The sequence below is a fragment of the Hypanus sabinus genome, chromosome 13, assembly GCF_030144855.1.
Source record: "Hypanus sabinus isolate sHypSab1 chromosome 13, sHypSab1.hap1, whole genome shotgun sequence".
NCBI lineage: Eukaryota > Metazoa > Chordata > Chondrichthyes > Myliobatiformes > Dasyatidae > Hypanus > Hypanus sabinus.
This window is the reverse complement of record NC_082718.1, coordinates 1294999-1318523: the sequence shown is the minus strand read 5'-3', so window position 1 is coordinate 1318523 and position 23525 is coordinate 1294999. Positions and strand designations below refer to the sequence as shown.

Here is a 23525-nt window from a genome sequence, read left to right as displayed (position 1 = left end):
TTCATTTCTAGAGGTATAGAATATAAGAGCAGGGATATGATGTTGAGGCTCTATGAGGCACATATGAGACCACACTTGGAGTGTTGTGTGCAGGTTTGGGCTCCTTATTTTAGAAAGGATATAGTGACATAGGGGAGTGTTCAGAGAAGATTCACAAGAATGATTCCTGGAATGAAAGGGTTACCATATGAAAAACGTCTGGCAGCTCTTGGGCTGTATTCCCTGGAGTTCAGGAGAATGGGGGGGGGGGGGGATCTCATAAAAGCATTCCCAATGTTAAAAGGCCTGAACAGATTAGATATGCCAAAGTTATTTCCCATGGTAGGGGAGTCTAGGAGAAGAGGGAATGACTTCAGGATTGAAGGACATCCATTTAGAACAGAGGTGTAGAGAAATTACTTCAGTTAGACACGGTATATCTATAGAATTTGTTGCCATGAGCAGCTGTGGAGATCAAGTCATTGGGTGCATTTAAGGCAGAGATGGATGGGTTCTTGATTAGCCAGGGCATCAAAGCTTATGGGGAGAAGGAAGGGGAGTGGGGATGGTTGGAAAAATTGGATTAGCCCATGATTGAATGGCGGAGTAGACTTGACAGGCTGAATGGCTTACTTCTGCTCCTATGTATTATGACTCTGCCAATTCTATTATTATTTCCCTTCTCTTTTAAGAAGTTCCAATGGATTATTTTATTATGCTTTTCCAATACATCTGCTCCAAACCATCCTCCTACCCTCATAAAAAGGATAGGGTTCCCTTTGTCCTTAACTACCACCCACGATCTTCCATACCTAGCATATCATTTTTTACATAACTTCCACCATCTCCAATGTGATCCTACCACTAAGTATATCTTTGCTCCCCCACCCCTCAACTTGCCACTTTCTGTAGGAATCACAATCTATCTGATTTCTTTGTTAATTCATCCCTCGCTACTGATGTCCCTTTTCACACTTATCCCTGCAAGTGCGACAAGAGCCCACTTGCCCATTCACATCATCCTTCACCACCATTCAGGGCAGTGAAGAGTCATTTCACTTTAGGTGACACTTCACCTGTGAGTCTTTCGAGATGATCTGTTGGTCTGGTGCTGCCTCTTCTGAAATGGTGAAACCCAACCAGATGAGCAACTTCTTTCTGACCACCACAAAAGGCAGGATCTTAGGAGAGCTCGAAGGCGGAATGAGAAACTTAGGAGAGCTCAAAGAGGGCATGAGAAGGCCTTGGTATGTAGGATTAAGGAGAACCCCAAGGCATTCTATTTGTATGTGAAGAATAGGAGGATGACAAGGACAAGAACGAAGGATAAAGAAGGCAACATGTGCCCGGAGAAGGAGGAGGTTGGGGAGGTCCTAAATGAATACTTTGCTTCAGTATTCACAAGTGAAAAGGATCTTGATCAGGATGAGATCGAAGTAGAGTGGGCCTGTGTGCTGGACAATGTGGAGATTAAGGAAGAAGAAGTGCTGGATCTTTTTAAAAACATTAAGATTGATAAATCCCCAGGGCCGGATATGATACACCCCAGGTTGTTGTGGGAATTGAGAGAAGAGATCGCAAGAGCAATGGCCATGATCTTTGAATCCTCTTTGGCTGCAGGGGAATGCCGGAGGACTGAAGAATGGCAAACGTCATTCCCTTGTTTAAAAAAGGTAATAGTGAGAAACCTGAGAACTATAGACCAGTGAGTCTTACATCAGTGGTATGCAAACTACTGGAAAGGATTCTTAAGGATAGGATCTATGAGCCTTTGGAGTACAGTCTACTCAAGGATAGTTAACATGGCTTTGTGAAGGGAAGATTGTGCCTCACAAGCCTGATTGAGTTTTTTGAAGAGGTAACAAAAGAAATTGATGAGGGTAGGGCAGTGGATGTGGTCTACATGGACTTTACCAAAGCATTTGACTAGGTCCCTCATGACAGACTCATTCAGAAAGTCATGAGGCATGGGATAAGTGGGCTGTTTGGATAAAAAATTGGCTTAAAGGAAGAAAGCAGAGGGTAGTTGTGGAAGGAAAGTATTCTGCCTGGAGGTTGGTGACTACTGGAGTGCCGTAGGGATCTGTCCTGGGACCCCTGCTATTTGTGATTTTTATAAATGATCTGGATGTAGAGGCAGAAAGATGGGTGAGTAAGTTTGCAAATGACATGAAGAATGGAGGAGTTGTGGATGGAGCTGTAGGTGGTCGATGGTTACAAGAGGATATAGACAGGCTGCAGAGTTGGGCAGAAAAATGGCAGATGGAGTTCAATCCGGACAAGTGTGAGGTGATGCATTTTGGAAGGACAAACCAGAAGACTGAGTACAGGATTAATGGTCAATTACTTAAGAGTGTGGATGAACAAAGGGACCTTGGGGTTCAAATCCATACATCCCTCAAGGTCGCTGCACAGGTTGACAGGGTAATTAAGAAGGCCTATTGGATGCTGGGCTTCATTAACAGGGGGATTGAGTTCAAGAGTAGAGAGGTCATGTTGCAATTCTACAAATCTCTGGTGTAACCACACTTAGAGTATTGTGTTCAATTCTGGTCACCTGATTATAGGAAGGATGTGGAAGCTATGGAGAGGATGCAGAGGAGATTTACCAGGATGGTGCCTGAATGGGAGAACAAGTAATATGAAGCAAGGTTAGCAGAGCTGGGACTTCTCTTTTTGGAGCATAGAAGAATGAGAAGGGACTTGACAGAGACCTACAAGATTATGAGAGGCATAGATAGGGTGGATAGTCAGTACCTGTTTCCCAGGGCACCAATAGCAAACACCAGAGGGCATATGTACAAAATTAAGGGAGGGAAGTTTAGGGGAGATATCAGGGGTAAGTTTTTTTACACAGAGGGTTGTGAGTGCCTGGAATGACTTGCCAGGGATGGTGGTGGAGGCTAAAACATTAGGGGTATTTAAGAGCCTCTTGGACAGGCATATGGATGAAAGAAAAATGGAAGGTTATGGGGTAGCGTGGGTTTAGTATTTTTTTTAAGGATTGTATGAGTTGGCACAACATGGAGGGCTGAAGGGCCTGTACTGTGCTGTAGTGTTCTATGGTTCTATGGCTCTATGGATCCCTTGTCACCTCCTATTTCAATTCAACTTCCCTCCCATTCTGACATGTCTATTCATGGCTCCCTCTGTGTCCGCAGTCCACAATGCGGGAAAATTCCGATTGGGAGAGCAATATATCATGGTCCATCTGGGAAGCCTCTAACCTGATGGAATGAACATCAATTTCTTGAACTTCTGGTAATTTCTCCCAACTTCCTCCTTGTCTCTTTTCCATTCCTCTTTCAGTTTACCCCTTCTCTTCTCTTCACTTGCCTCTCCTCTCCTTCCCTTTCTTCCATGGTCCACTCCTATTAGATTCCTTCTTCTTTAGCCTTTTTCCTCTTCCTCCTATCACTTCCCAAATTCTTACTTCATACCCCCTCCCACATCCACCCACCTTTCCTCTCACTTGGTCTCGATCATCATCTGCCAGTTTGAACCATTTCTCCTCCCCTTCTTATTCTGGCTTCTTCTCCCTTGCTTCCCAGTCATGATGAAGGGGCCTGGCCCGAACCCTCTTTATATACTTCCTGACAGATCATGAGATTATCAGACATAGGAGCAGAATTAGGCCATTCAGCCATCGAGTCTACTGCACCATTCCATCATGGTCGATATATTACCCTTTGACAATCTTTGATGGCCTTACTCATCAAGATCACTCTCTGCTTTAAATATACTCAATGACTTGACCTCCACAACCGCCTGTGAGAATGAATTCCACAGATTCACCTGCCTTTGTTTTAAAGGGACATGCCTCTACCTTGAAGCTATGCCCTCTGGTTTTAGAATCCCCATTATAGGAAACAATTCTCTTCATATCCGCTCTATCCTGGTTTTTCAAATATTTGATAGGTTTCAGTGAGATTCGCCCTTGTTATTCTAAGCTCCAGGAAGTACAGGCAAAGAGCCAGCAAATGTTCCTTGTATGATAACCCTTTCATTCCCAGGATCATTCTCATGAACCTCCCCTGGACCCTCTCCAATGCCAGTATATTCTTTCTTAGATAAGGTCACAATACTCTTAGTGCGACCTGAGTGATGCCTTATTAAGCTTCGGTATTATATCCTTGTTTTTATATTCTAGTCCTTTTAAAATGAATGCTAACATTTGCCTTCCTTACCATCGAAAAAGAATATGTCGGGGAACTCATATACTGTATAAAGGATTGACTCAGTGGACTCCATTGTCAGAAATGCCTCAAGCCGTAGCCGCTGATCAAGGATCAGTTACTGCACCCAGTATATTGCTGTTTATTGAAAATGAGCCCGAGATATGCTGTGTGCATAACTTTCACGTGGCATTGCTTGAACCTTGTATGTTCCTGACTTTTTTGAGTTAGTAAAGAAAGCTTTCCCCAAAATCTCCAATTTCTGCCAGCAGCTGAGCAAACGAGTGCCGCATGACCCAAGGGCATCATGAGGAATGCAGCTGATGCTAGGCAAATGTCAATAGCACTGACTTGCACCAAGCCAACTTCTAAATGTTTGACAGCGTAATTTAGTTGGTGCCAACATGCATAGAAATGCACACAAATAGATCCAATATTTGCTGGCAGTATTGCATAAGCAATTAACTGCGCTAGTGTTTTCTGTTGTGGTCAGTCATGTTCTGACTGCCACACCTCACTGTCTGCCTGCACCCGGGTGCCTTATCAAACTCCATTCTCAAAATACCCAAGGACACTCTGCCCACAGTAGCAGACAGACAAGACTCGGGTATTTGGCTGCTTCATAGGCTTCTCCAAAGTGCAAGCGTTTCTAAACTACACTTATGTCTTTATAGAGTCTTGCCTACTTGTGGCCTTGAGAGGGTTTCTGTCATTTGTTGCCTAAAGGACATGCAGTATATTTCTCCAGCTTATCCTGACCCCAGTAAAACAGCCTCTAAACACCAGTCATCTTTCCAGTACAAACATTCCCCCTTAGCTGGACAAGTGTTGATGATTTGCTGTGTATTAGACCATAAGGTATTCTTCTAAGGACTAATTGCAAAGACCGCACAAGATTGATTATGTGCTGGGAATTACTGGAGCATATAACACATCGTAGAACCACGTCAATTTCAGTGCAGTGCTACACAACCCCTTCTGTGAATGTTACTCTACATTCAATTCTCACTTTTTATGTGGCTTACACAAATAGCATCAAGGTGAACTACGTCTCTGATTTACTGTCATTCTAGGCCAGGGTGCAGGGATAGTAGCTTCTTACTGAAAGTGTGAAGAACTTGGATTAATGGCAGAGGAGATACACCCAAAAGAACACGTACAGAGGAAGTTTCCCGAATGCCATGTTGAAGTATTGTCTAACATCCATTGAGAAAAGCAGACAGTAATAGAGGACACTGGAGGAAAGTTTTCTAAATAATATAGTTGGGTTTCTGGATTAACAACAGGAGAACACCAGCAATGAGTTAAGGGTTATTGGATTTATTTAGGAGAATCACATTAACTTCAGAAAGGAGATAAAATGAACATTCAAAATTTCTTCCTTTCTATAACAAGGCAGTTCATTTGGAAATCTACCATACCTGCAGGGAAAGAAAAATAATCAAAATATCCATGTCCATGATTACGTGTCTGATTTTGAATTCCTTGATGTTTGCATGAGATCCATCACTGGACTCAAATATTGGACTATCAGAGTGAATATCAATTGATCCCAGAAGGCTGGTCCTCCAATAACTTGTCACCAAACAGTTCCTTAAATAATGACCCTCAGAATCATCTCTTTGTTCAGAATAAGTCTTTATACTTTTACAGTCTTTTAGAATTTACTGTCACCAAATATTCTACATACTTTTGCAGCACTTTATTGTGGCTATACTGTTCCAAACTTTTGCCTAAATGATGCTCACCCAGAACTGCTGCTTCCATTTAATCAACCAATTAAAAATGCAATTATTACAATTTAACAATTCTATGAATGCTTTAGCCACTTTGCACTGAACTGGCCTTTTTGTGTTCTAATGTATTTTTCTTGTAAATGTATGTATAATGTATATGTAACTTTTTTTCTTGAGAATGCTGTTTATGTGAGGTTACATGCTTGTGATGCTGCTGCAAATAAGTTTTTCATTGCACCTGTACGTACATGTGCTTATGTCAATAAACTTAACTTGCCTTTTTCCATAAATTCATTTGTGGATCTAAGCTGATTGTTCTATCAGCAGCACCCCAGAGTACTCTGGACTTGTTTTGCATAAATTTGAGCATTAATACACTTAAAGTTTTCATTACAAGCAATGAATATGCAGAGAATGGAGGGATCTGGACCATGAGCAGGTAGAAAAATTATGTTATCATTGGTTTAATTATTTCTGCAGAATATCTTGCTCTGAAGGTTTGTTCCTGTGCAGTACTGTTCTATGTTCAGTACAAAGTATAAATTACTTACACCACATTTAGACAATGAGATGCTCTCAGGCATATTTTACAAATACCAACATTTTCCAGGGAATTCCCTGCATTGCTGTAGTGTATATGGATTTTAGCAAGGCATTTAATAAAGTACCCCATGCAAGGCTTATTGAGAAAGTAAGGAGGCATGGGATCCAAGGGGACATTGCTTTGTGGATCCAGAACTGGCTTGCCCACAGAAGGCAAAGTGTGGTTGTAGACGGGTCATATTCTGCATGGAGGTCGGTGACCAGTGGTGAGCCTCAGGGATCTGTTCTGAGACCCTTACTCTTTGTGATTTTTATAATTGACCTGGATGAAGAAGTGGAGGGATGGGTTAGAATATTTTCTGATGAAACAAAGGTTGGAGGTGTTGTGGTTAGTGTGGAGGGCTGTCAGAGGTTACAGCAGGACATTGATAGGATACAAAACTGTGCTGAGAAGTGGCAGATGGAGTTCAACCAGATAAGTGTGAAGTGGTTCATTTTGGTAGGTCAAATATGATGGCAGAATATAGTATTAATGGTAAGACTCTTGGCAGTGTGGAGGATCTGAGGGATCTTAGGGTCCGAGTCCATAGGACACTCAGTTGCTACGCAGGTTGACTCTGTGGTTAAGAAGGCATACGGTGGATTGGCCTTCATCAATCGTGGGATTTAGTTTAAGAATGGAGAGTAAATGTTGCAGCTATATAGGACCCTGGTCAGACCCCACTTGGAGTACTGTGCTCAATTCTGGTCATCTCACTACAGGAAGAACGTGGAAACCATAGAAAGGGTGCAGAGGAGATTTACAAGGCTGTTGCCTGGATTGAGGAGCATGCCTTATGGGAATAGGTTGAGTGAGCTTGCCCTTTTCACCTTGGAGCGATGGAGGATGAACGGTGACCTGACAGAGGTGTGCAAGATAATGAGAGGCATAGATCGTGTGGATAGTCAGAGGCTTTTTTCCAGTCCTGAAATAACTAGCACGAGAGGGTATAGTTTTAAGGTGCTTGGAAGCAGGTACAGAGGAGATGTCAGGGGTAAGTTTTTAATGCAGAGAGTGGTGAGTGCGTGGAATGGGCTGCCGGTGCCGGTGGTGGTGGTGGAGATGTTAATGATAGGGTCTTTTAAGGGACCCCTGGATGGCTACATGGAGCTTAGAAAAATAGAGGGCTATGGGTAAAGCCTAGGTAGTTCTAAGGTAAGGGACATGCTCGGCACAGCTTTGTGGGCCGAAGGGCCTGTATTGTGCTGTATGTTTTCTATGTTTCTATGTTACTGGCATTGGTCCAGGTAACTCCAGATATACTCAAAGGGACATCCTGCAATTACTAACATATTCACAGGGATATGCTGCAAATAATGACACTCTTTCATGTAGAAAATTGAAGCAATGACACTCCTGCTGGTCCTCTGCAAATGCTCACATATTTTTAAAGACCTTCTATAAATATTCACACACAACTGGGGAAACCTCAAAAATGCAACATATTCACATCGAGTATTAATGTACTTTTTTTATGAAGGCAACAATCTCGCCAAAATATTGGAAAATGATGTTAAAAAGGTATTAGAAAAGATGTTCAACACCAAGCTTTTAAAGATTTTAAAAGAGACTTACAATTCTGCCTTAGAGCAAGCCTGAAATTTAGGATGACTTTTGATGTCAAAGTTCAAACAGACTGAAGAAGAAAGCAGGATGTATAACCAAACTAGCAAGAAATATAAAAAAGGATTGCAAGCAATTCTTTAATAATGAAAAAAAAAGAATGAAGTTAAGGTAAAGGTGTATTCTTTGGAGGTTGAAAAGGGAGAATTAAGGAAATATTTTTGACAGTAGATGAATATTTAAAATCAGTTTTTACAGAAGAAGATAAATGTAAAATGTAGGAGAGTGAAGAACTCAAAATAATCAGTATTTGTAAAGAGGAGAAATTGGCAAGGGGGAGTGATGAATAAAAGCCAATGAATCCATTGGATCTGAAGTTCCACATCCCTGGGTTCAAAAAGATGTGACTATAGACAAAAAAGAAGAGTTGATAGTGGTTGTATAGAAATCCTGAGGCTTTGTAATAAACCTTCTTGGATTAAAGACAGCGAATGTTAGAACTCAATGCATAAAAGCCATAGGAAGGGACAAAAGACAAAGAAATGTAAGACATTTGGCATGACATGTCCATCGATTGTCAAAAAATTGCCAGAAACTACAATAGGACACCTTGAAGGTAAAAACATGATTTGCTAGTGAAGATGATTTTATGAAAAAAAAATCATGCTGGACAAGAAAACTGATGAAAATAAGATATCTGACTTTTCAAAAGATTTTCTAAAGCCAAGGGAAAACAAAATAATAATTGGGATGGATCTTCCTGTGACTGGTTAGTTATGCACACTTGCCAGTGACATTGTTTCCACACAAGTATTTCAAGCAATGAACCACCAGACATAGCCTTGCAGTAGGATACTGGTTCCAATGGATTTGTGATTTGCTGTACAGTTCTTAGGCCACTGAGAGCTGAGGAGGCTCCTAGTGATGACTTTTGCTGTCAGAGAGAGCAGGGAGATTCCTCTGTAGTTTCCACAGCTGGACTTCCTCCTTTCTTGAAGATGATCATGACTGTACCACCTCTAAACTCCACTGGTAAATGCTCTTTCTTTTACGATGAGAATGAATTGTAGATTTATGATAAAAACTCTTTGTCAAGTTTAAAGATTTCATATGGATGCTATCTGTTCCTATGACATTTTTATTTTTCATTGGTATATGGGCTTCTCTACTTCATGTTGGAGTTCATGCAAGACCGAATCAAATATGTTGGTGTGGGACGAACTCTAGTCTTCTTTGAGGATAGAATAAAATTTGAGAAGTCTTTGAAGTGTCAAATATTCACTCCTATGAATTCCTGACTAATCACAATGTTCCCAGTGTATCTGTAGCAAACTCTGTTACAAACATTGCAATTATTACACTTCCATGTAAATTCTGATAAATAGACTCTTTTCCAGAATATATGCCAGTCTCTGGACAAACACAGAATTCCTTGAATCATGCACTAAATTGTAATACCATCAAGAATTACACAGGGTCTGTGATCTAACCCTGACAATGATCAATAATCAGTGTTTCTTCTTGAGTACATCACTTCTTTCAAAATCATTTTCAGAAGTCTTTATTCATTAATTTTCCATCTCATTCCTGTTACCTTTCATGATTCTTATTGGTCCAGAAACACATTAGAACCTGAAAACATGCTTAAAATGTTCAGAGCAAACACGAGGAAATCTGCAGATGCTGGAAATTCAAACAACAACACACACAAAATGCTGGTAGAACACAGTGGGCTAGGCAGCATCTATAGGGAGAAGCGATGTCGACGTTTCGGGCCGAGACCCTTCGTCAGGAAGGGTCTTGGCCCAAAACGTCGACCGCTTCTCCCTAAAGATGCTACCTAGCCTGCTGTGTTCTACCAGCATTTTGTGCGTGTTGTTATTAAAATGTTCAATTGTGTTTAAGGACCACATGAGCATAATATAGTTCAGTTCATGCATGACAGGAAGAGAGAGACCACAGAAGGATAGTCCATGCCAAATCCCAACAGAGCAATCCTGTTCATCCTTTTCCCTATAACTTACTCTCTGCCAATCAAATGTCCTTTGATCCTCTTGTCAGTTACAAAGGTGTAATTGTTCTTATGTTCCTCAATCCATTGTCAATGATCTTCACTGTGATCTGTAACTTCTCTGCTTCTTAATTAACAATCACCTCCCACCCCCTTCACATCCCATCTCTTTACAGATCAGCAGCAACACTGGTGCTCATCATATTTTCCCTGGTTAGAAATCCTTTAAAATCAAAGAAGGAACATGTTCTTTAATGTAGCATTGAAGTGGGTGAGGATCTGCTGGAGAATATTTCCAGTTTTTGGTCATGCTATAATTATTCTAATATTCCATGAATCATTTTATAATTACTGGAACAGAAAACCAAAGAGGTCCAGAGAATACTTGGTAACAGGTAAGAGGAGAAAGAAAAAAGGAAGTCAGATTTGGCTTTTTACTAACAAGGTAGAACTCGAGGTGTCCTGACGGAAGCTTTAAAGATTCTGAAAGAATCTGACTATTTTCAGATGGACAGTTAAGTAGATCAAATACTGAACTATACCTTAACTCCATTAACCTGTCTTTATTCTACACCAACGTTAGCACACTGAACACTACTCATACCTCTATTAGAAAATTGGCTCTCAGCACCTAAAGTCTGTTGGGAATAAAAAAATCTCATTCTCACACTTCGAATGAAGAAAAATCTGTTTGCTGATTTCACTCCTGAAAGATCTCGCTCTGATGAAAAGTTTCCTCTTCTGAAAGGGGTTTAGTGCACAGATCAAAACTGGCTCCTGAATGCATTATTGGCAGAAAAGCTGTTGAGTAGGAATCAGGGACTATTATTCATTTGCTTATCATCTCCTCCTACTCACCTTTTCCCTTATCGAAACACACTAAAACAGACTGGCAACTCCAGCTCCTAGTTCAATCCTGAGCTCCAACGTTGTCTGTGTGGAGATGACATTTGGATTCGAATTTATTTATTACACATACATGTTAACATACAGTGAAATACCGTGTTTCCATTAACAGCCAATACACCTAGGGTTGAGCTGGGGGCATCCCACAAGTGTCATCATACTTTCTGGCGCCAACATGGCATGCCCATAGTACTCAGCAGATCAACACAGAACACAAAAAAACTGAACAGCAAATTAAGCCTCTTTCTTCTGAGAAACCCACACACATAGACAGTCCTTCAACTCCAGAGCAGACCTTCAGTTTCCAGGAGGTGTGTTTGGCAGGAACATGGAGGTTTTAAAACGGGGTTAGTGTGAATGGCTGCTTGATACTTGGATTTGGAAGGTTAAAGGACCTACTTCGTGCTAAATGTTCCTCTGATTTTATGACTGTATAATGCTGTAGCTTCTAAAGTCAGCCAGTGAACCTCACAGTCAAGCGATAGAATGTAGCAGCAGATAATATTGAGCTGCATTGGGGACCATTGCATAGGCAACGATTAAAACTGATAAATGAGAAGCATAGGCTCCTCAATATTGGCTGTAGAGCAAGATCTAATTGAATAGGTCAGTTACAGCTCCCTGAGCAGTATAAGTACTCTGTAAAAATGCTTCCCATATGCTGAACTGAGTGGATCTTGTTGGTTCAGTGACACTGATAACAAACTTAATAGCACCCAATTAATAGCAGTTCATTCCTGGGTTTGCTTCATCAGAAACTTGACTTGATTGTGCCCAATTAATAACTAAAACCACTGCAAACAGCACCATTCCCTTCCTAATTAGGCAGAGCTCATTTCAAATATAGCCTTCTTAATACTTCAGTAATTCTCTCCCACCACTTGTCCATGTCACTTAGAACATCCACTGACAAAAAGGATATGAATAGCATCATAAATCTCAATTAACTTCAAAACTAGAGAGATTGGGCAATAGATTACATGCATATATACACAAACATACACTCAATGACCACTTATTAGGTACCATTGAGTACCTCATGGTCTTCTGCTGTAGCTCATCCATTTCAAGGATCAACATGTTATGATATGATATAACATAACATAACATAATATAATATAATATAACATAGAGACTCATTCCACCAAGATGTAACACGGAGCGTCATAGGAAGTCATTCCTGCCTGTGGCCATCAAACTTTACAACTCCTCCCAGAGAGTGTCAGACACCCTGAGCCAATAGACTGGTCCTGGACTTACTTCCTTAACTTATTATTATTTAATTATTTATGGTTTTATATTATTATATTTCTACACTATTCTTGGTTGGTGCGGCTATAACGAAACCCAATTTCCCTCGGGACCAATAAAGTATGTCTGTCTGTCTGAAATAAGAGATATTCTTCTGCACACCACGGTTGCAATGTGTGGTTATTTGAGTTACAATCACCTTCCTGGCAGCTTGAATCTGTTTGGTCATTCTCCTCTAACTTCTCTCATTCATTAACAAGGCATTTTTGCCCACAGAATTGTTGCTCACTGGATTTTTTTTTTTGTTTTTCACATCGTTCTCTGTAAAAGTTAGAGATTGTTGTCCATGAACATCCCAGGATATTTGGAGTTTCTGAGATACTCAAACCATCCTATCTAGCACCAACAATCATTCCATGGTCAAAGCCACTTAGATGACATTTCTTCCCCTTTCTGGTGTTTGGTCTGAACACCTGCACCTCTCAACCATGCTTGCATGCTTTTATGCATTGAGTTGCTGCCATGTGATTGGCTAATTAATCATTTGCATTAATAAGCAGATGTACCGGTGTACCTAATAAAGTGACCACTGAGTGTATGCAACAGTGTTTGTATCTACATACAAAATCAGGAACTGGCAATCTGAGCAGCGCAAAGCTCTTCTTACATGGACAAACAGACACAATCATACATTCATAGATGAGGATCGCAACTGATACCCTGTTATCAGGACAATATCCCAGTTTATATTCTATAATTTTTAAGAGTTTTATGTTATTCTACAATGTTTGTTATTCTGATGTAAAATACCTGAATCCCTGACGAGATTGCAGCCTGCAACTCCTGTTATCTAAAAACAACCTATTTAATTATTTCAACTTGTAATTCCTTGTCAACAACTATTAAATTTTAAAGAAACCCAAGTAAAAATGTCTCTAGTGCTTTTTATAACTGTGTTGAGCTTGACTGTGTTAAGTTTAACTGTGCTGTGAAGAGACAGGAATGCACAGTAGTGCAATCCCGCCCTTATGTGTAAGGAGTTTGTACCTTCTCCCCATGACTGCATGGGTTTCTTCTGGGTGGACCAGTTTTTCCCCACATTCAAAAGGCATGCAGATTGGTAAGGGTTAATAAGATGTGGGCATGCTTTTCTGGTGCCGCTTGTGCAACATTTGTGTCTGTCCCCAGCACTTATTCGGACCTTATTGGTGATTGATGCCAACAATACATTTCATTGTATGTTCCAATGTACAAATGACAAATAAAGTGAATCTTTATCTTAGAGCATGATTGAAATTGATCAGGTAGGTATCATCAGTGAAATGTGGCTTTCCTGCATCATATAACCATATAACAACTACAGCATGGAAACAGGCCATCTTGGTCCTTCTAGTCCGTGCCGAACACTTACTCTCACCTAGTCCCACTGGCCTGCACTCAGCCCATAACACTCCATTCCTTTCCTTTCCATATACCTATCTAATTTTACTTTAAATGACAATATTGAACCTGCCTCTACCACTTCTACTGGAAGTTCATCCACATAGCTACCACTCTCTGAGTAAAGAAACTCCCCCTCATGTTACCCCTAAACTTTTGCCCCTTAACTCTCAACTCGTGTCCTCTTGTTTGTATCTCCCCTACTCTCAATGGAAAAAGCCTATCCATGTTAACTCTATCTATCCCCCTCATAATTTTAAATACCTCTATCAAGTCCCACCTCAACCTTCTACGCTCCAAAGAATAAAGACCTAACTTGTTCAACCTTTCCCTGTAACTTAGGTGCTGAAACCCAAGTAACATTCTAGTAAATCTTCTCTGTACTCTTTCTATTTTGTTGATACCTTTCCTATAATTCGGTGACCAGAATTGTCCACAATACTCCAAATTCGGCCTTACCAATGCCTTGTATAATTTTAACATTACATCCCAACTCCTATATGCAATGCTCTGATTTATAAAGGCCAGCATACCAAAAGCTTTCTTCACCACCCTATCCACATGAGATTCCACTTTCAGGGAACTATGCACCATTATACCTAGATCACTCTGTTCTACTGCATTCTTCAATGCCCTACCATTTACCATGTATGTCCTATTTGGATTATTCCTACCAAAATGTAGCACCTCACACTTATCAGCAATAAACTCCATCTGCCATCAGTCAGCCCACTCTTCTAACTGGCCTAAATCTCTCGGTAAGCTTTGAAAACCTACTTCATTATCCACAACGCCAACTACCTTAGAATCATCTGCATACTTACTGTTCCAATTTACCACCCCATCAACCAGATCATTAATGTATATGACAAACAACATTGGACCCAGTACAGATTCCTGAGGCACATCACTAGTCACTGGCCTCCAACCTGACAAACAATTATCCACCACTACTCTCTGGCATCTCCCATCCAGCCACTGTTGAATCCATTTTACAACTTCAATATTAATACCTAACGATTGAACCTTCCTAACTAACCTTTCGTGTGGAACCTTGTCAAAGGCTTTACTGCAGTCTATATAGACAACATCCACTGCTTTACCCTCATCAGCTTTTCTCATAACCTCTTCAAAAAATTCAATAAGATTTGTCAAACATGACCTTCCATGCACAAATCCATGCTGACTGTTCCTAATCAGACCCTGTCTATCCAGATAATTATATATACCATCTCTAAGAATACTTTCCATTAATTTACCCACCACTGATGTCAAACACAGGCCAATAATTGCTAGGTTTACTCTTAGAACCCTTTTTAAACAATGGAACCACATGAGCAATATGCCAATCCTCAGGCACCAACCCTGTTTCTAATGACATTTGAAATATTTCAGTCAGAGCCCCTGCTATTTCTACACTAACTTCCCTCAAGGTCCCAGGGAATATCTTGTCAGGACCCGGAGATTTAATCACTTTTATATTCCTTAAAAGTGCCAGTACTTCCTCCTCTTTAATCGTCATAGTTTCCATAACTTCCCTACTAGTTTCCCTTACCTTACACAATTCAATATCCTTCTCCTTAGTGAATACAGAAGAAATTGTTCAAAATCTCCCCCATCTCTTTCAGCTCCACACATAGCTGTCCACTCTGATTCTCTAAGGGACCAATTTTATCCCTCACTATCCTTTTGCTATTAATATAACTGTAGAAACCCTTCGGATTTATTTTCACCTTACTTGCCAAAGCAACCTCGTATCTTCTTTTAGCTTTTCTAATTTCTTTCTTAAGATTCTTCTTACATTCTTTATATTCCTCGAGTGCCTCATTTACTCCATGCTGCCTATATTTATTGTAAATATCTCTCCTTTTCCTAAGCAAGTTTCCAATATCCCTTGAAAACCATGGCTCTCTCAAACTTTTAACCTTTCCTTTCACTCTAACAGGAACATAAAGATTCTGTATCCTCAAAATTTCACCTTTAAATGACCTCCATTTCTCTATTACATCCTTCCCATAAAACAAATTGTCCCAATCCACTCCTTCTAAATCTTTTTGCATCTCCTCAAAGTTAGCCTTTCTCCAATCAAAAATCTCAACCCTGGGTCCAGTCCTATCCTTCTCCATAATTATATTGAAACTAATGGCATTGTGATCACTGCACCCGAAGTGCTCCCCAACACATACCTCCGTCACCTGACTATTTCATTTCGTAACAGAAGATCCAACACTGCCCCTTCTCTAGTTGGTACTTCTATGTATTGCTGCAAAAAACTATCCTGCACTCATTTTACAAACTCCAAACCATCCATCACTTTTACAGTATGGGCTTCCCAGTCCATGTGTGGAAAATTAAAATCTCCCACAATCACAACCCTGTGCTTACTACAAATATCTGCTATCTCTTTGCAAATTTGCTCCTCCAATTTTCGCTCCCCATTAAGTGGTCTATAATACACCCCTATAAGTGTTACTACACCTTTCCCATTCCTCAATTCCATCCAAATAATCTCCCTAGATGAGCCCTCTAATCTACCTGCCAGAGCACCGCTGTAATATTTTCTCTCACAAGCAACACAACACCTCCCCCTCTTGTCTCTCCAATTCTATCACACCTGAAGCAACGAAATCCAGGAATATATTGTTTCCAGTCACACCCCTCCTGCAACCATGTTTCACTAATAGCTACAACATCATATTTCCAGGTATCAATCCATGCTCTAAGCTCATACACCTTTCTTACAATGCTCCTAGCATTAAAATAGATGCATTTAAGAAATTCTCCACCCCTTCCTCTCTGTTTATCTCTAACAGTACAAAGAACGTAACAATCTTCTTTTTCTTCCTTCTCCCTACACATACATCTGTTCCTACACTCTGGTTCCCCTCCCCCCTCGTATCTAGTTTAAATCCACTGGAGCCTGTCTAGCAAACCTGCCTGCAAGAATATTTGTCCCCCTCCAGTTCAGATGTGAACCCTCCTGCCGGAACAGGTCCCACCTTCCCTGGAAAACTGCCCAATTATCTATAAATCTGAAGCCCTCCCTCCTACACCACGTCTTCAGCCACGTGTTGATCTGCACTATCTTACTAATTCTAAACCCACCTGCATGTGGCACTGGCAGCAATCCTGAGATTGCTATCCTGGAGGTCCTGTCCTTTAACTTGGCACCTAGCTCCCTAAACTCACCTTTCAGGACCTCCTCACTCTTCCTACCCAGGTTATTGGTCCCTACATGGACCATGACATCTGGTTGCTCACCCTCCCTCTTGAGAATACTGAGAACTCGATCAGAGATATCGCGGACCCTGGCACCTGGGAGGCAACAGACCATCTGGGATTCTCGATCTCTCCCACAGAACCTCCTATCTGTCCCCCTAACTATCGAATCCCCTATCACTATTGCTCTCCTCTTTTCCCTCCTTCCCTTCTGAGCTGAGGGTCCAATCTCGGTGCCAGAGACGCAACCACTTCAACTTGTCCCTGGTAGGTCGTCCCCACCAACAGTATCCAAAACGGTATACTTATTGTTGATGGGAACGGTTCTGCTCTTCCTGTCTTTTCCCCTTCCCTCTCCTGACAGTCACCCAACTACCTGTCTCCTGACTCCTAGGGGTGACTATCTCCCTGAAACTCCTGTCTATTTCTGCCTCTGCCTCCCGAATGATCCGAAGTTCATCCAGTTCCAGCTCCAGTTCCGGAACACAGTTTGTCAGGAGCTGCAGCTGGATGCACCTTTTGCAGGTGTAGTCATCAGGACAGCTGTGCTCGTCCTGACTTCCCACGTACTGCAAACAGAGCACTCAACTGCCCTAACTGCTGCCTCCATTACCTTCTCCTAAGCTGATTAGATTAATTAAAGGAGCTTAACCGGCCTTACCTCACCTGGAGTGAAGCTCGTCCTCAGCCTCTGCTTGCTTTTTAAATCCCCCCGCTGATCTCAGAGGCCGACTTTCACACGCCTGCGCAGTCTAGCCTCTTTGCCCCGATCAGTTAAAAAAAAGTTTCTCTCCGAGCTTCTTTCCCTCTCCTCCTCTTGCTTCAATTTAAAAATCAAACTGACATACAGTCACAGAGTTATACAGAACAGAACTTGGCCCTTTAGACACCATGCTGCCCCTTTCCTATCAACACTAACTCCATTGGTATTCATTATATCTGTTTCTTTCTTTGCCTTGCCTATATAAGTGTCTGTCCAAATGTCTCTTAAACATAGCAAATGTGTCTGGCTCTCTGTGAATTCCACGTATCAATTACTCTCGGTGTAAAAACCCTGTCCTTCAAATTTCCTTCAGAGCTCCTTCTGTTCTCTTTCAATATATACCCTTTCATTTTCAATAACTTTCCAAAGAAATTTAGAAGCAACAGAAATGTGGTTTCTTAGAAGAATGCTGAAAATATCACATAGAGATAGGGTAACTAATGAGACAGTACTCCAACATGCCCATACAAAAAGATCCTTAATGAGAACATTAAATGAGAGGAAACTTAATTTCCTCGGCCATGTCATCAGAAAGGGAGAAATAGAATGCCTGACATTACAAGGCCGTATACCTGGGAAACACGGAAAAGGAAGTCAAAGAAGAAAATATATGGACACTGAAAAAACTAACAAGCCTAAATGTGCGAGATATCATTGATGCTGTGAGGGATCATTCGATGTGGAGAGCAATGATCTTCCAAGTGTGTAACGCACAAGGCACATGAAGAAGAAGAAGACCATAAGAAAAACAATTGACAATCTATCCTATTGAAGCCTTTTATAGACTTATATATTTCAATATACCGCGAAGAATAAAGGCCTAACCACAAATCCTGTGGTACACTAGTCACAGACATCCAATTAAAAAAGCATCCTTTTACCACTCCCCTCTGCCTTCTACTACCAAGCCAATTTTGGATCCAATCTGCTAGCTCAACTTAGATTCCATATGTCTTAATATTCTGGACCACCCTACCATGCAGAATTCAATCAAATACTTTAATGAAAGTCCATTAATCCTCTTTGTTACCTCTTCTAAAAAGCTCTATCAGATTAGTGAAACGCATTTCTCCCATTTCATACACATCTGCTCTCACCCCATCCGCCCGTCATCCCACTCGATATAGGGTTCCCCTTGTCCTCACTTACCAACACATCAGCCCTGGGTCCAACATATAATTCTCCGTAACTTCTGCCACCTCCAACGGGATCCCACTGCCAAGCACATCTTTCCCTCCCCCCACCTTTCTGCCTTCCACAGGGATCGCTCCCTACATGACTCCCTTGTCCATTCAATGCACCCCCATCCCTTCCCACTGATCTCCCTCCTGGCACTTATCCATGCAAGTGGATCAAGTGCTACACCTGCCCTTACAATTCCTCCCTCACCACCACTCAGTGCCCCAGACAGTCCTTCCAGGTGAGGTGACATTTCACCTGTGAGTTGGCTGGTGTGGTATACTGTGTCCGGTGCTCCCGGTGTGGCCTTTTATATATTGGTGAGACCCGACGCAGACTGGGAGACCGTTTCGCTGAACACCTACGCTCTGTCCGCCAGAGAAAGCAAGATCTCCCAATGGCCACACATTTTAATTCCACGTTCCATTCCCATTCTGATATGTCTATCCATGGCCTCCTCTACTATCAAGATGAAGCCACACTCAATTTGGAGGAACAACAAATCTGGGTTCCATCTGGGTAGCCTCCAACCTGATGGCATGAACATTGATTTCTCTAACTTCCATTAATGCCCCTCCCCCCTTCTTACCCCATCCCTTATTTATTTATTTATTCCCCCTCCTTTATTTTCTCTCTCTGCCCCTCTCACAATCACTCCTTGCCTGTTCTCCATTTCCCTCTGGTGCTGCCCTCCCCTTTTCTTTCTCCCTAGACCTCCCGTCCCATGATCCTTTCCCTTCTCCAGCTCTGTATCCCTTTTGCCAATCACCTTTCCAGCTCTTAGCTTCACCCCACCCCCTCCAGTCTTCTCCTATCATTTTGCATTTCCCCCTCCCCCCACTACTTTCAAATCTCTTACTATCTTTTCTTTCAGTTAGTCCTGACAAAGGGTCTTGGCCCGAAATGTCGACAGTGCTTCTCCCTATAGATGCTACCTGGCCTGCTGCATTCCACCAGCATTTTGTGTATGTTGATCAAATTAGTGAGGTAGTATTTCCCCCTGCACAATACTATGTCAGATTAGCCTCTGTATATATATTTAAATTTATAGAAATGTTATTTTGTAGGCTTTTCTCAATTAATTTATACATGATTTGACTTGAGACTCACTAAGGGTGTAGTTACCTGGCTTATCTCGGCTCCTGCCTCAAATAAGAACAACATCTGCTGTTCAATTTTCTGGCATCCTATCTATAGCTATTGAAACTGCAATTATCTCCATTTGGGTTCCAGTTATCTTCTTGCTTTCCAAAGCAACCGGGCATCTTATTCACCCTGGCGACGTACCAATCCTTACGTATTCCATGCCATTGAACACCGCCTCCTTAATACTAAAATACCCCAGATTAGCCAGTACACACCTCCTTCAGTTTATTATTTTCCACATCCTTCTCCTTGGTGAATGCAATTGAAAAGTAATCAAAATCAGAATCAGTTTTTATTTATAACTTTCCCTTACATGACATGAAATTTGTTGGTTGCAGCAGCAGTGCAGTGTGAAGACATCAAATTAATATTAATTACAAAATAAATCAATAGTGCAAAAAGGAGAATAATGAGAAGTGTTCAGAAATCTGATGATGCAGGGAAGAAGCTGCTTCTGAATCTCTGAGTGTGGGTTTTGAGTCTCCTGTACCTCTTCCGGTACTAGCCAAAAAAGCAAGTGTTGCAGATGGTAAGTATGGATCTGCTTTCTTGAGACAGCACCCCTGGAAGATATCCTTAATGGTAGAGAGGATGGTATATGTGATGGAGCTGCTTGAGTCTACTACTCTCTGCATCCTTTTGTCATCTTCCATCTAGGATTTCCATAGCCACAGTAGCATAGTGGTAGGTGTGGCACTATTACAGCTCAGGATGTTCTGGAGTTTGGAGTTCAATTCTGAGCCATTATGACAAGAATTTATGCACATCCTCCCTGTGGAATATGTGGGTTTTATCTGGGTCCTCCAGTTTCTTCCCACAGTCCAAAAACATTTTGGTAGGTTAATTGCTTATGGTAAATTGTCTGGTGGTTAGGTGAGGGGTTTGTCAGGGATTGCTGGAGCAGCACAACTCAGAGGGTCTTCTCCACAGTAGATTGTTAAATCACTAAATAAATACCCAAGTGCAATTCTGCTCACCATACATCTACAGAAAGTTGCTGGAGTCCCTGCAAAAGAGAATAGTACTGTGGTCATCTCTGAGCCTCAGAAGGATAGGTTGAAGCCAGGTGGAGCAATAGTCTTAAGGGCCTTGATAGTTAGGGGAACAGGTAGGAGATTCTGGGCAGTAAAACAGATGCCAAGATATTGTGTTGCCTCCCAGGTGCTGGGGTCCAGGATGTCTCTGAGTGGTTGCAGAATATTCTTGAAGAAGAGGGTAAGCAGCCAAAGGTTGTGGTACATGTTGGTACCAATGATATTGGCAGGAGAGGGGTAGAGGTCCTGCACAATAAGTTTAAGGAGTGAGGAATGAGGCTAAAGAGCAGGAACTCCAAGGTGGTAATCTCCAAATTACTCCTGGTGCAATGAGCTAGAGTAAGTCAGAACAGGAAGACAGTGCAGATGAATGAATGGCTAAGGAGATGGTGCAGGGGGCAGGGTTTCAAGTTCATGGATCATTGGAACCTTTTCTGGGGAAGGGGTGGCCTGTACAGGTGGGATGGGTTGCACCTGAACTGGAGGGGAACTAATATCCTGGGATGTTCCATTGAGGCAGGGAAAGGATGGTAGTGTACAAAGGATGAAGAAAAGCTTTCAAAAGGTTCAAGAACCTAGGTACTGTTAGAGTTCTAGCAAATTACAAGGTTGTAATTTACAGGAATGAGCTTTAAAATGAAAATAGGACAGCTAGAAGTCAAGTCAAGTCACTTTTTATTGTCATTTCAACCATAACTGCTGGTACAGTACACAGTAAAAACGAGTCAGTGTTTTTACTGTCTACTAGTATGCAAGGTTTTATGAGACAAGGGGCCATGAGAAGGCCTTGGCAAGCAGGATTAAGGAAAACTCCAAGACATTCTACAAGAATGTGAAGAGCAAAAGGATGAAACATGTGAGAGAAGTAAAAATCAGGTGTGATAGTGGAAACGTGTGCATGGAGTCGGAGGAGCTAGCAGAGGTACTTAATGACTACTTTGCTTCAGTATTTACCAGAGCATAGGACCTTGGCAATTGCGGGGATGACTTACAATGGACTGAAACACTTGAGCACGTAGACATTAAGAAAGAGGATGTGTTTGAGTTTTTGAAAAGCATTAAGTTCAATAAGTCACTGAGTCTGGACAAAATATATCCCAGGCCATTTTGAAAGTGAGGGAGGAGATTGTAGAGTCTCTGGTGATGATCTATGCATCATCAACAGGGACAGGAGAAGTACCAGATGATTGGAGGGTTGCAAATGTTGTTCCCTTGTTCCAGAAAGAGAATAGAGATAACCCAGGAAATTACAGACCAGTGAGACTTACTTCAGTGGTGGGCAAGTTGTTGGAGAACATCATGAGAGGCAAGATTTATGAGAATTTGAAGAGACATAATCTGTTTAGGGACAGTCAGCATGGCTTTGACAAGGGCAGGGCATACCTTAAGAGCCTGATTGAATTCGTTGAGGATGTAACAAAACACATTGATGAAGGTAGAGCACCGGATGCAGCGTATATGGATTTCAGATAAGGTTCCCCATGCAAGGTTCATTCAGAAAGTAAGGAGGTATGGGATCCAAAGAGACCTGGCTTTGTCAATCCAGAATTGGCTTGCGCACAGAAGGCAAAAGATGATTGTAAATGATTCATATTCTGCATAGATTGAATTGAATTGGATTAAAATTACTTATTTTTTACATTCTTCACATACATGAGGAGTAAAAATCTTTACATTACATCTCCATCTAAATGAGCAATGTGCAATCACAGTCATTTATAATAAATAGAAAAGTCAATGTAACATAGAAATGCAGTCAAATCAGCTTGAGTTAATCAGTCTGATGGCCTGGTGAAAGAAGCTGTCCTGTAGCTTGCTGGTCCTGGCTTTTATACTGTGGTACCTTTTCCTGGAAGGTAACAGCTAGAATAGATTGTGGTTGGGGTGACTCGGGTCCCCAATGATCCTTCGGGCCTTTTTTTTACACCCGTCTTTGTAAACATCCTGAATCATGGTAAGTTCACATCTACAGATGAGCTGGGCTCTTCACACAATTCTGCGATTAAGGGAGGTACAGTTCCCATACCAGGCAGTGATGCAGCCAGTCAGGATGTTCTCAATTGTGCCCCTATCGAAAGCTCTTAGGATCTGGGGGCCTATACCAAACATCTTCAACCGTCTGAGGTGAAACAAGTGCTGTTGTGCCTTTTTCACCACATAGCTGGTGTGTACAGACCACTCAAGATCCTCGGTGATGTGGATGCTGAGGAACTTAAAGCAGTTTACCCTCTCAACCCCAGATCGACTGATGTCAATAGGGATTAGCCCGTCTCCATACCTCCTGTAATTCATAACCAGCTCCTTTGTTTTTGCGATATTGAGGGAGAGGTTGTTTTCTTGACACCACTGTGTCAGAGATACGGCTTATTCTCTGTCGGCCACCTCATTATTGTTTGAGATTAGGCCAATCAATGTAGTGTCATCAGCAAATTTAATTAGCAGATTAGATCTGTGGGTGGTGACACAGTCTTGGATATACAGGGAGTCAAGGAGGGGACTTAGAGGTCAGTGACTAGTGGTGTTCCACAGGGATCTGTTCT

General features: G+C 41.6%; 1 protein-coding gene across 9 annotated transcripts in view; it reads right to left on the bottom strand.

Moving 5' to 3' along the window:
- Positions 1-23525, bottom strand: part of shank3a (SH3 and multiple ankyrin repeat domains 3a) — a 1267872-nt gene that overhangs the window by 1019616 nt on the left and 224731 nt on the right. Inside the window, exon 1 of one of the 9 annotated variants that reach the window (XM_059986982.1) lies at positions 10906-11102. The exons of the other annotated variants lie outside the window; for them this stretch is intronic. The gene's annotated coding sequence lies outside the window, so the exon portion shown is untranslated. Of the gene's footprint in view, positions 1-10905; positions 11103-23525 lie in introns of those variants that run through there. 9 annotated transcript variants of the gene reach the window in all.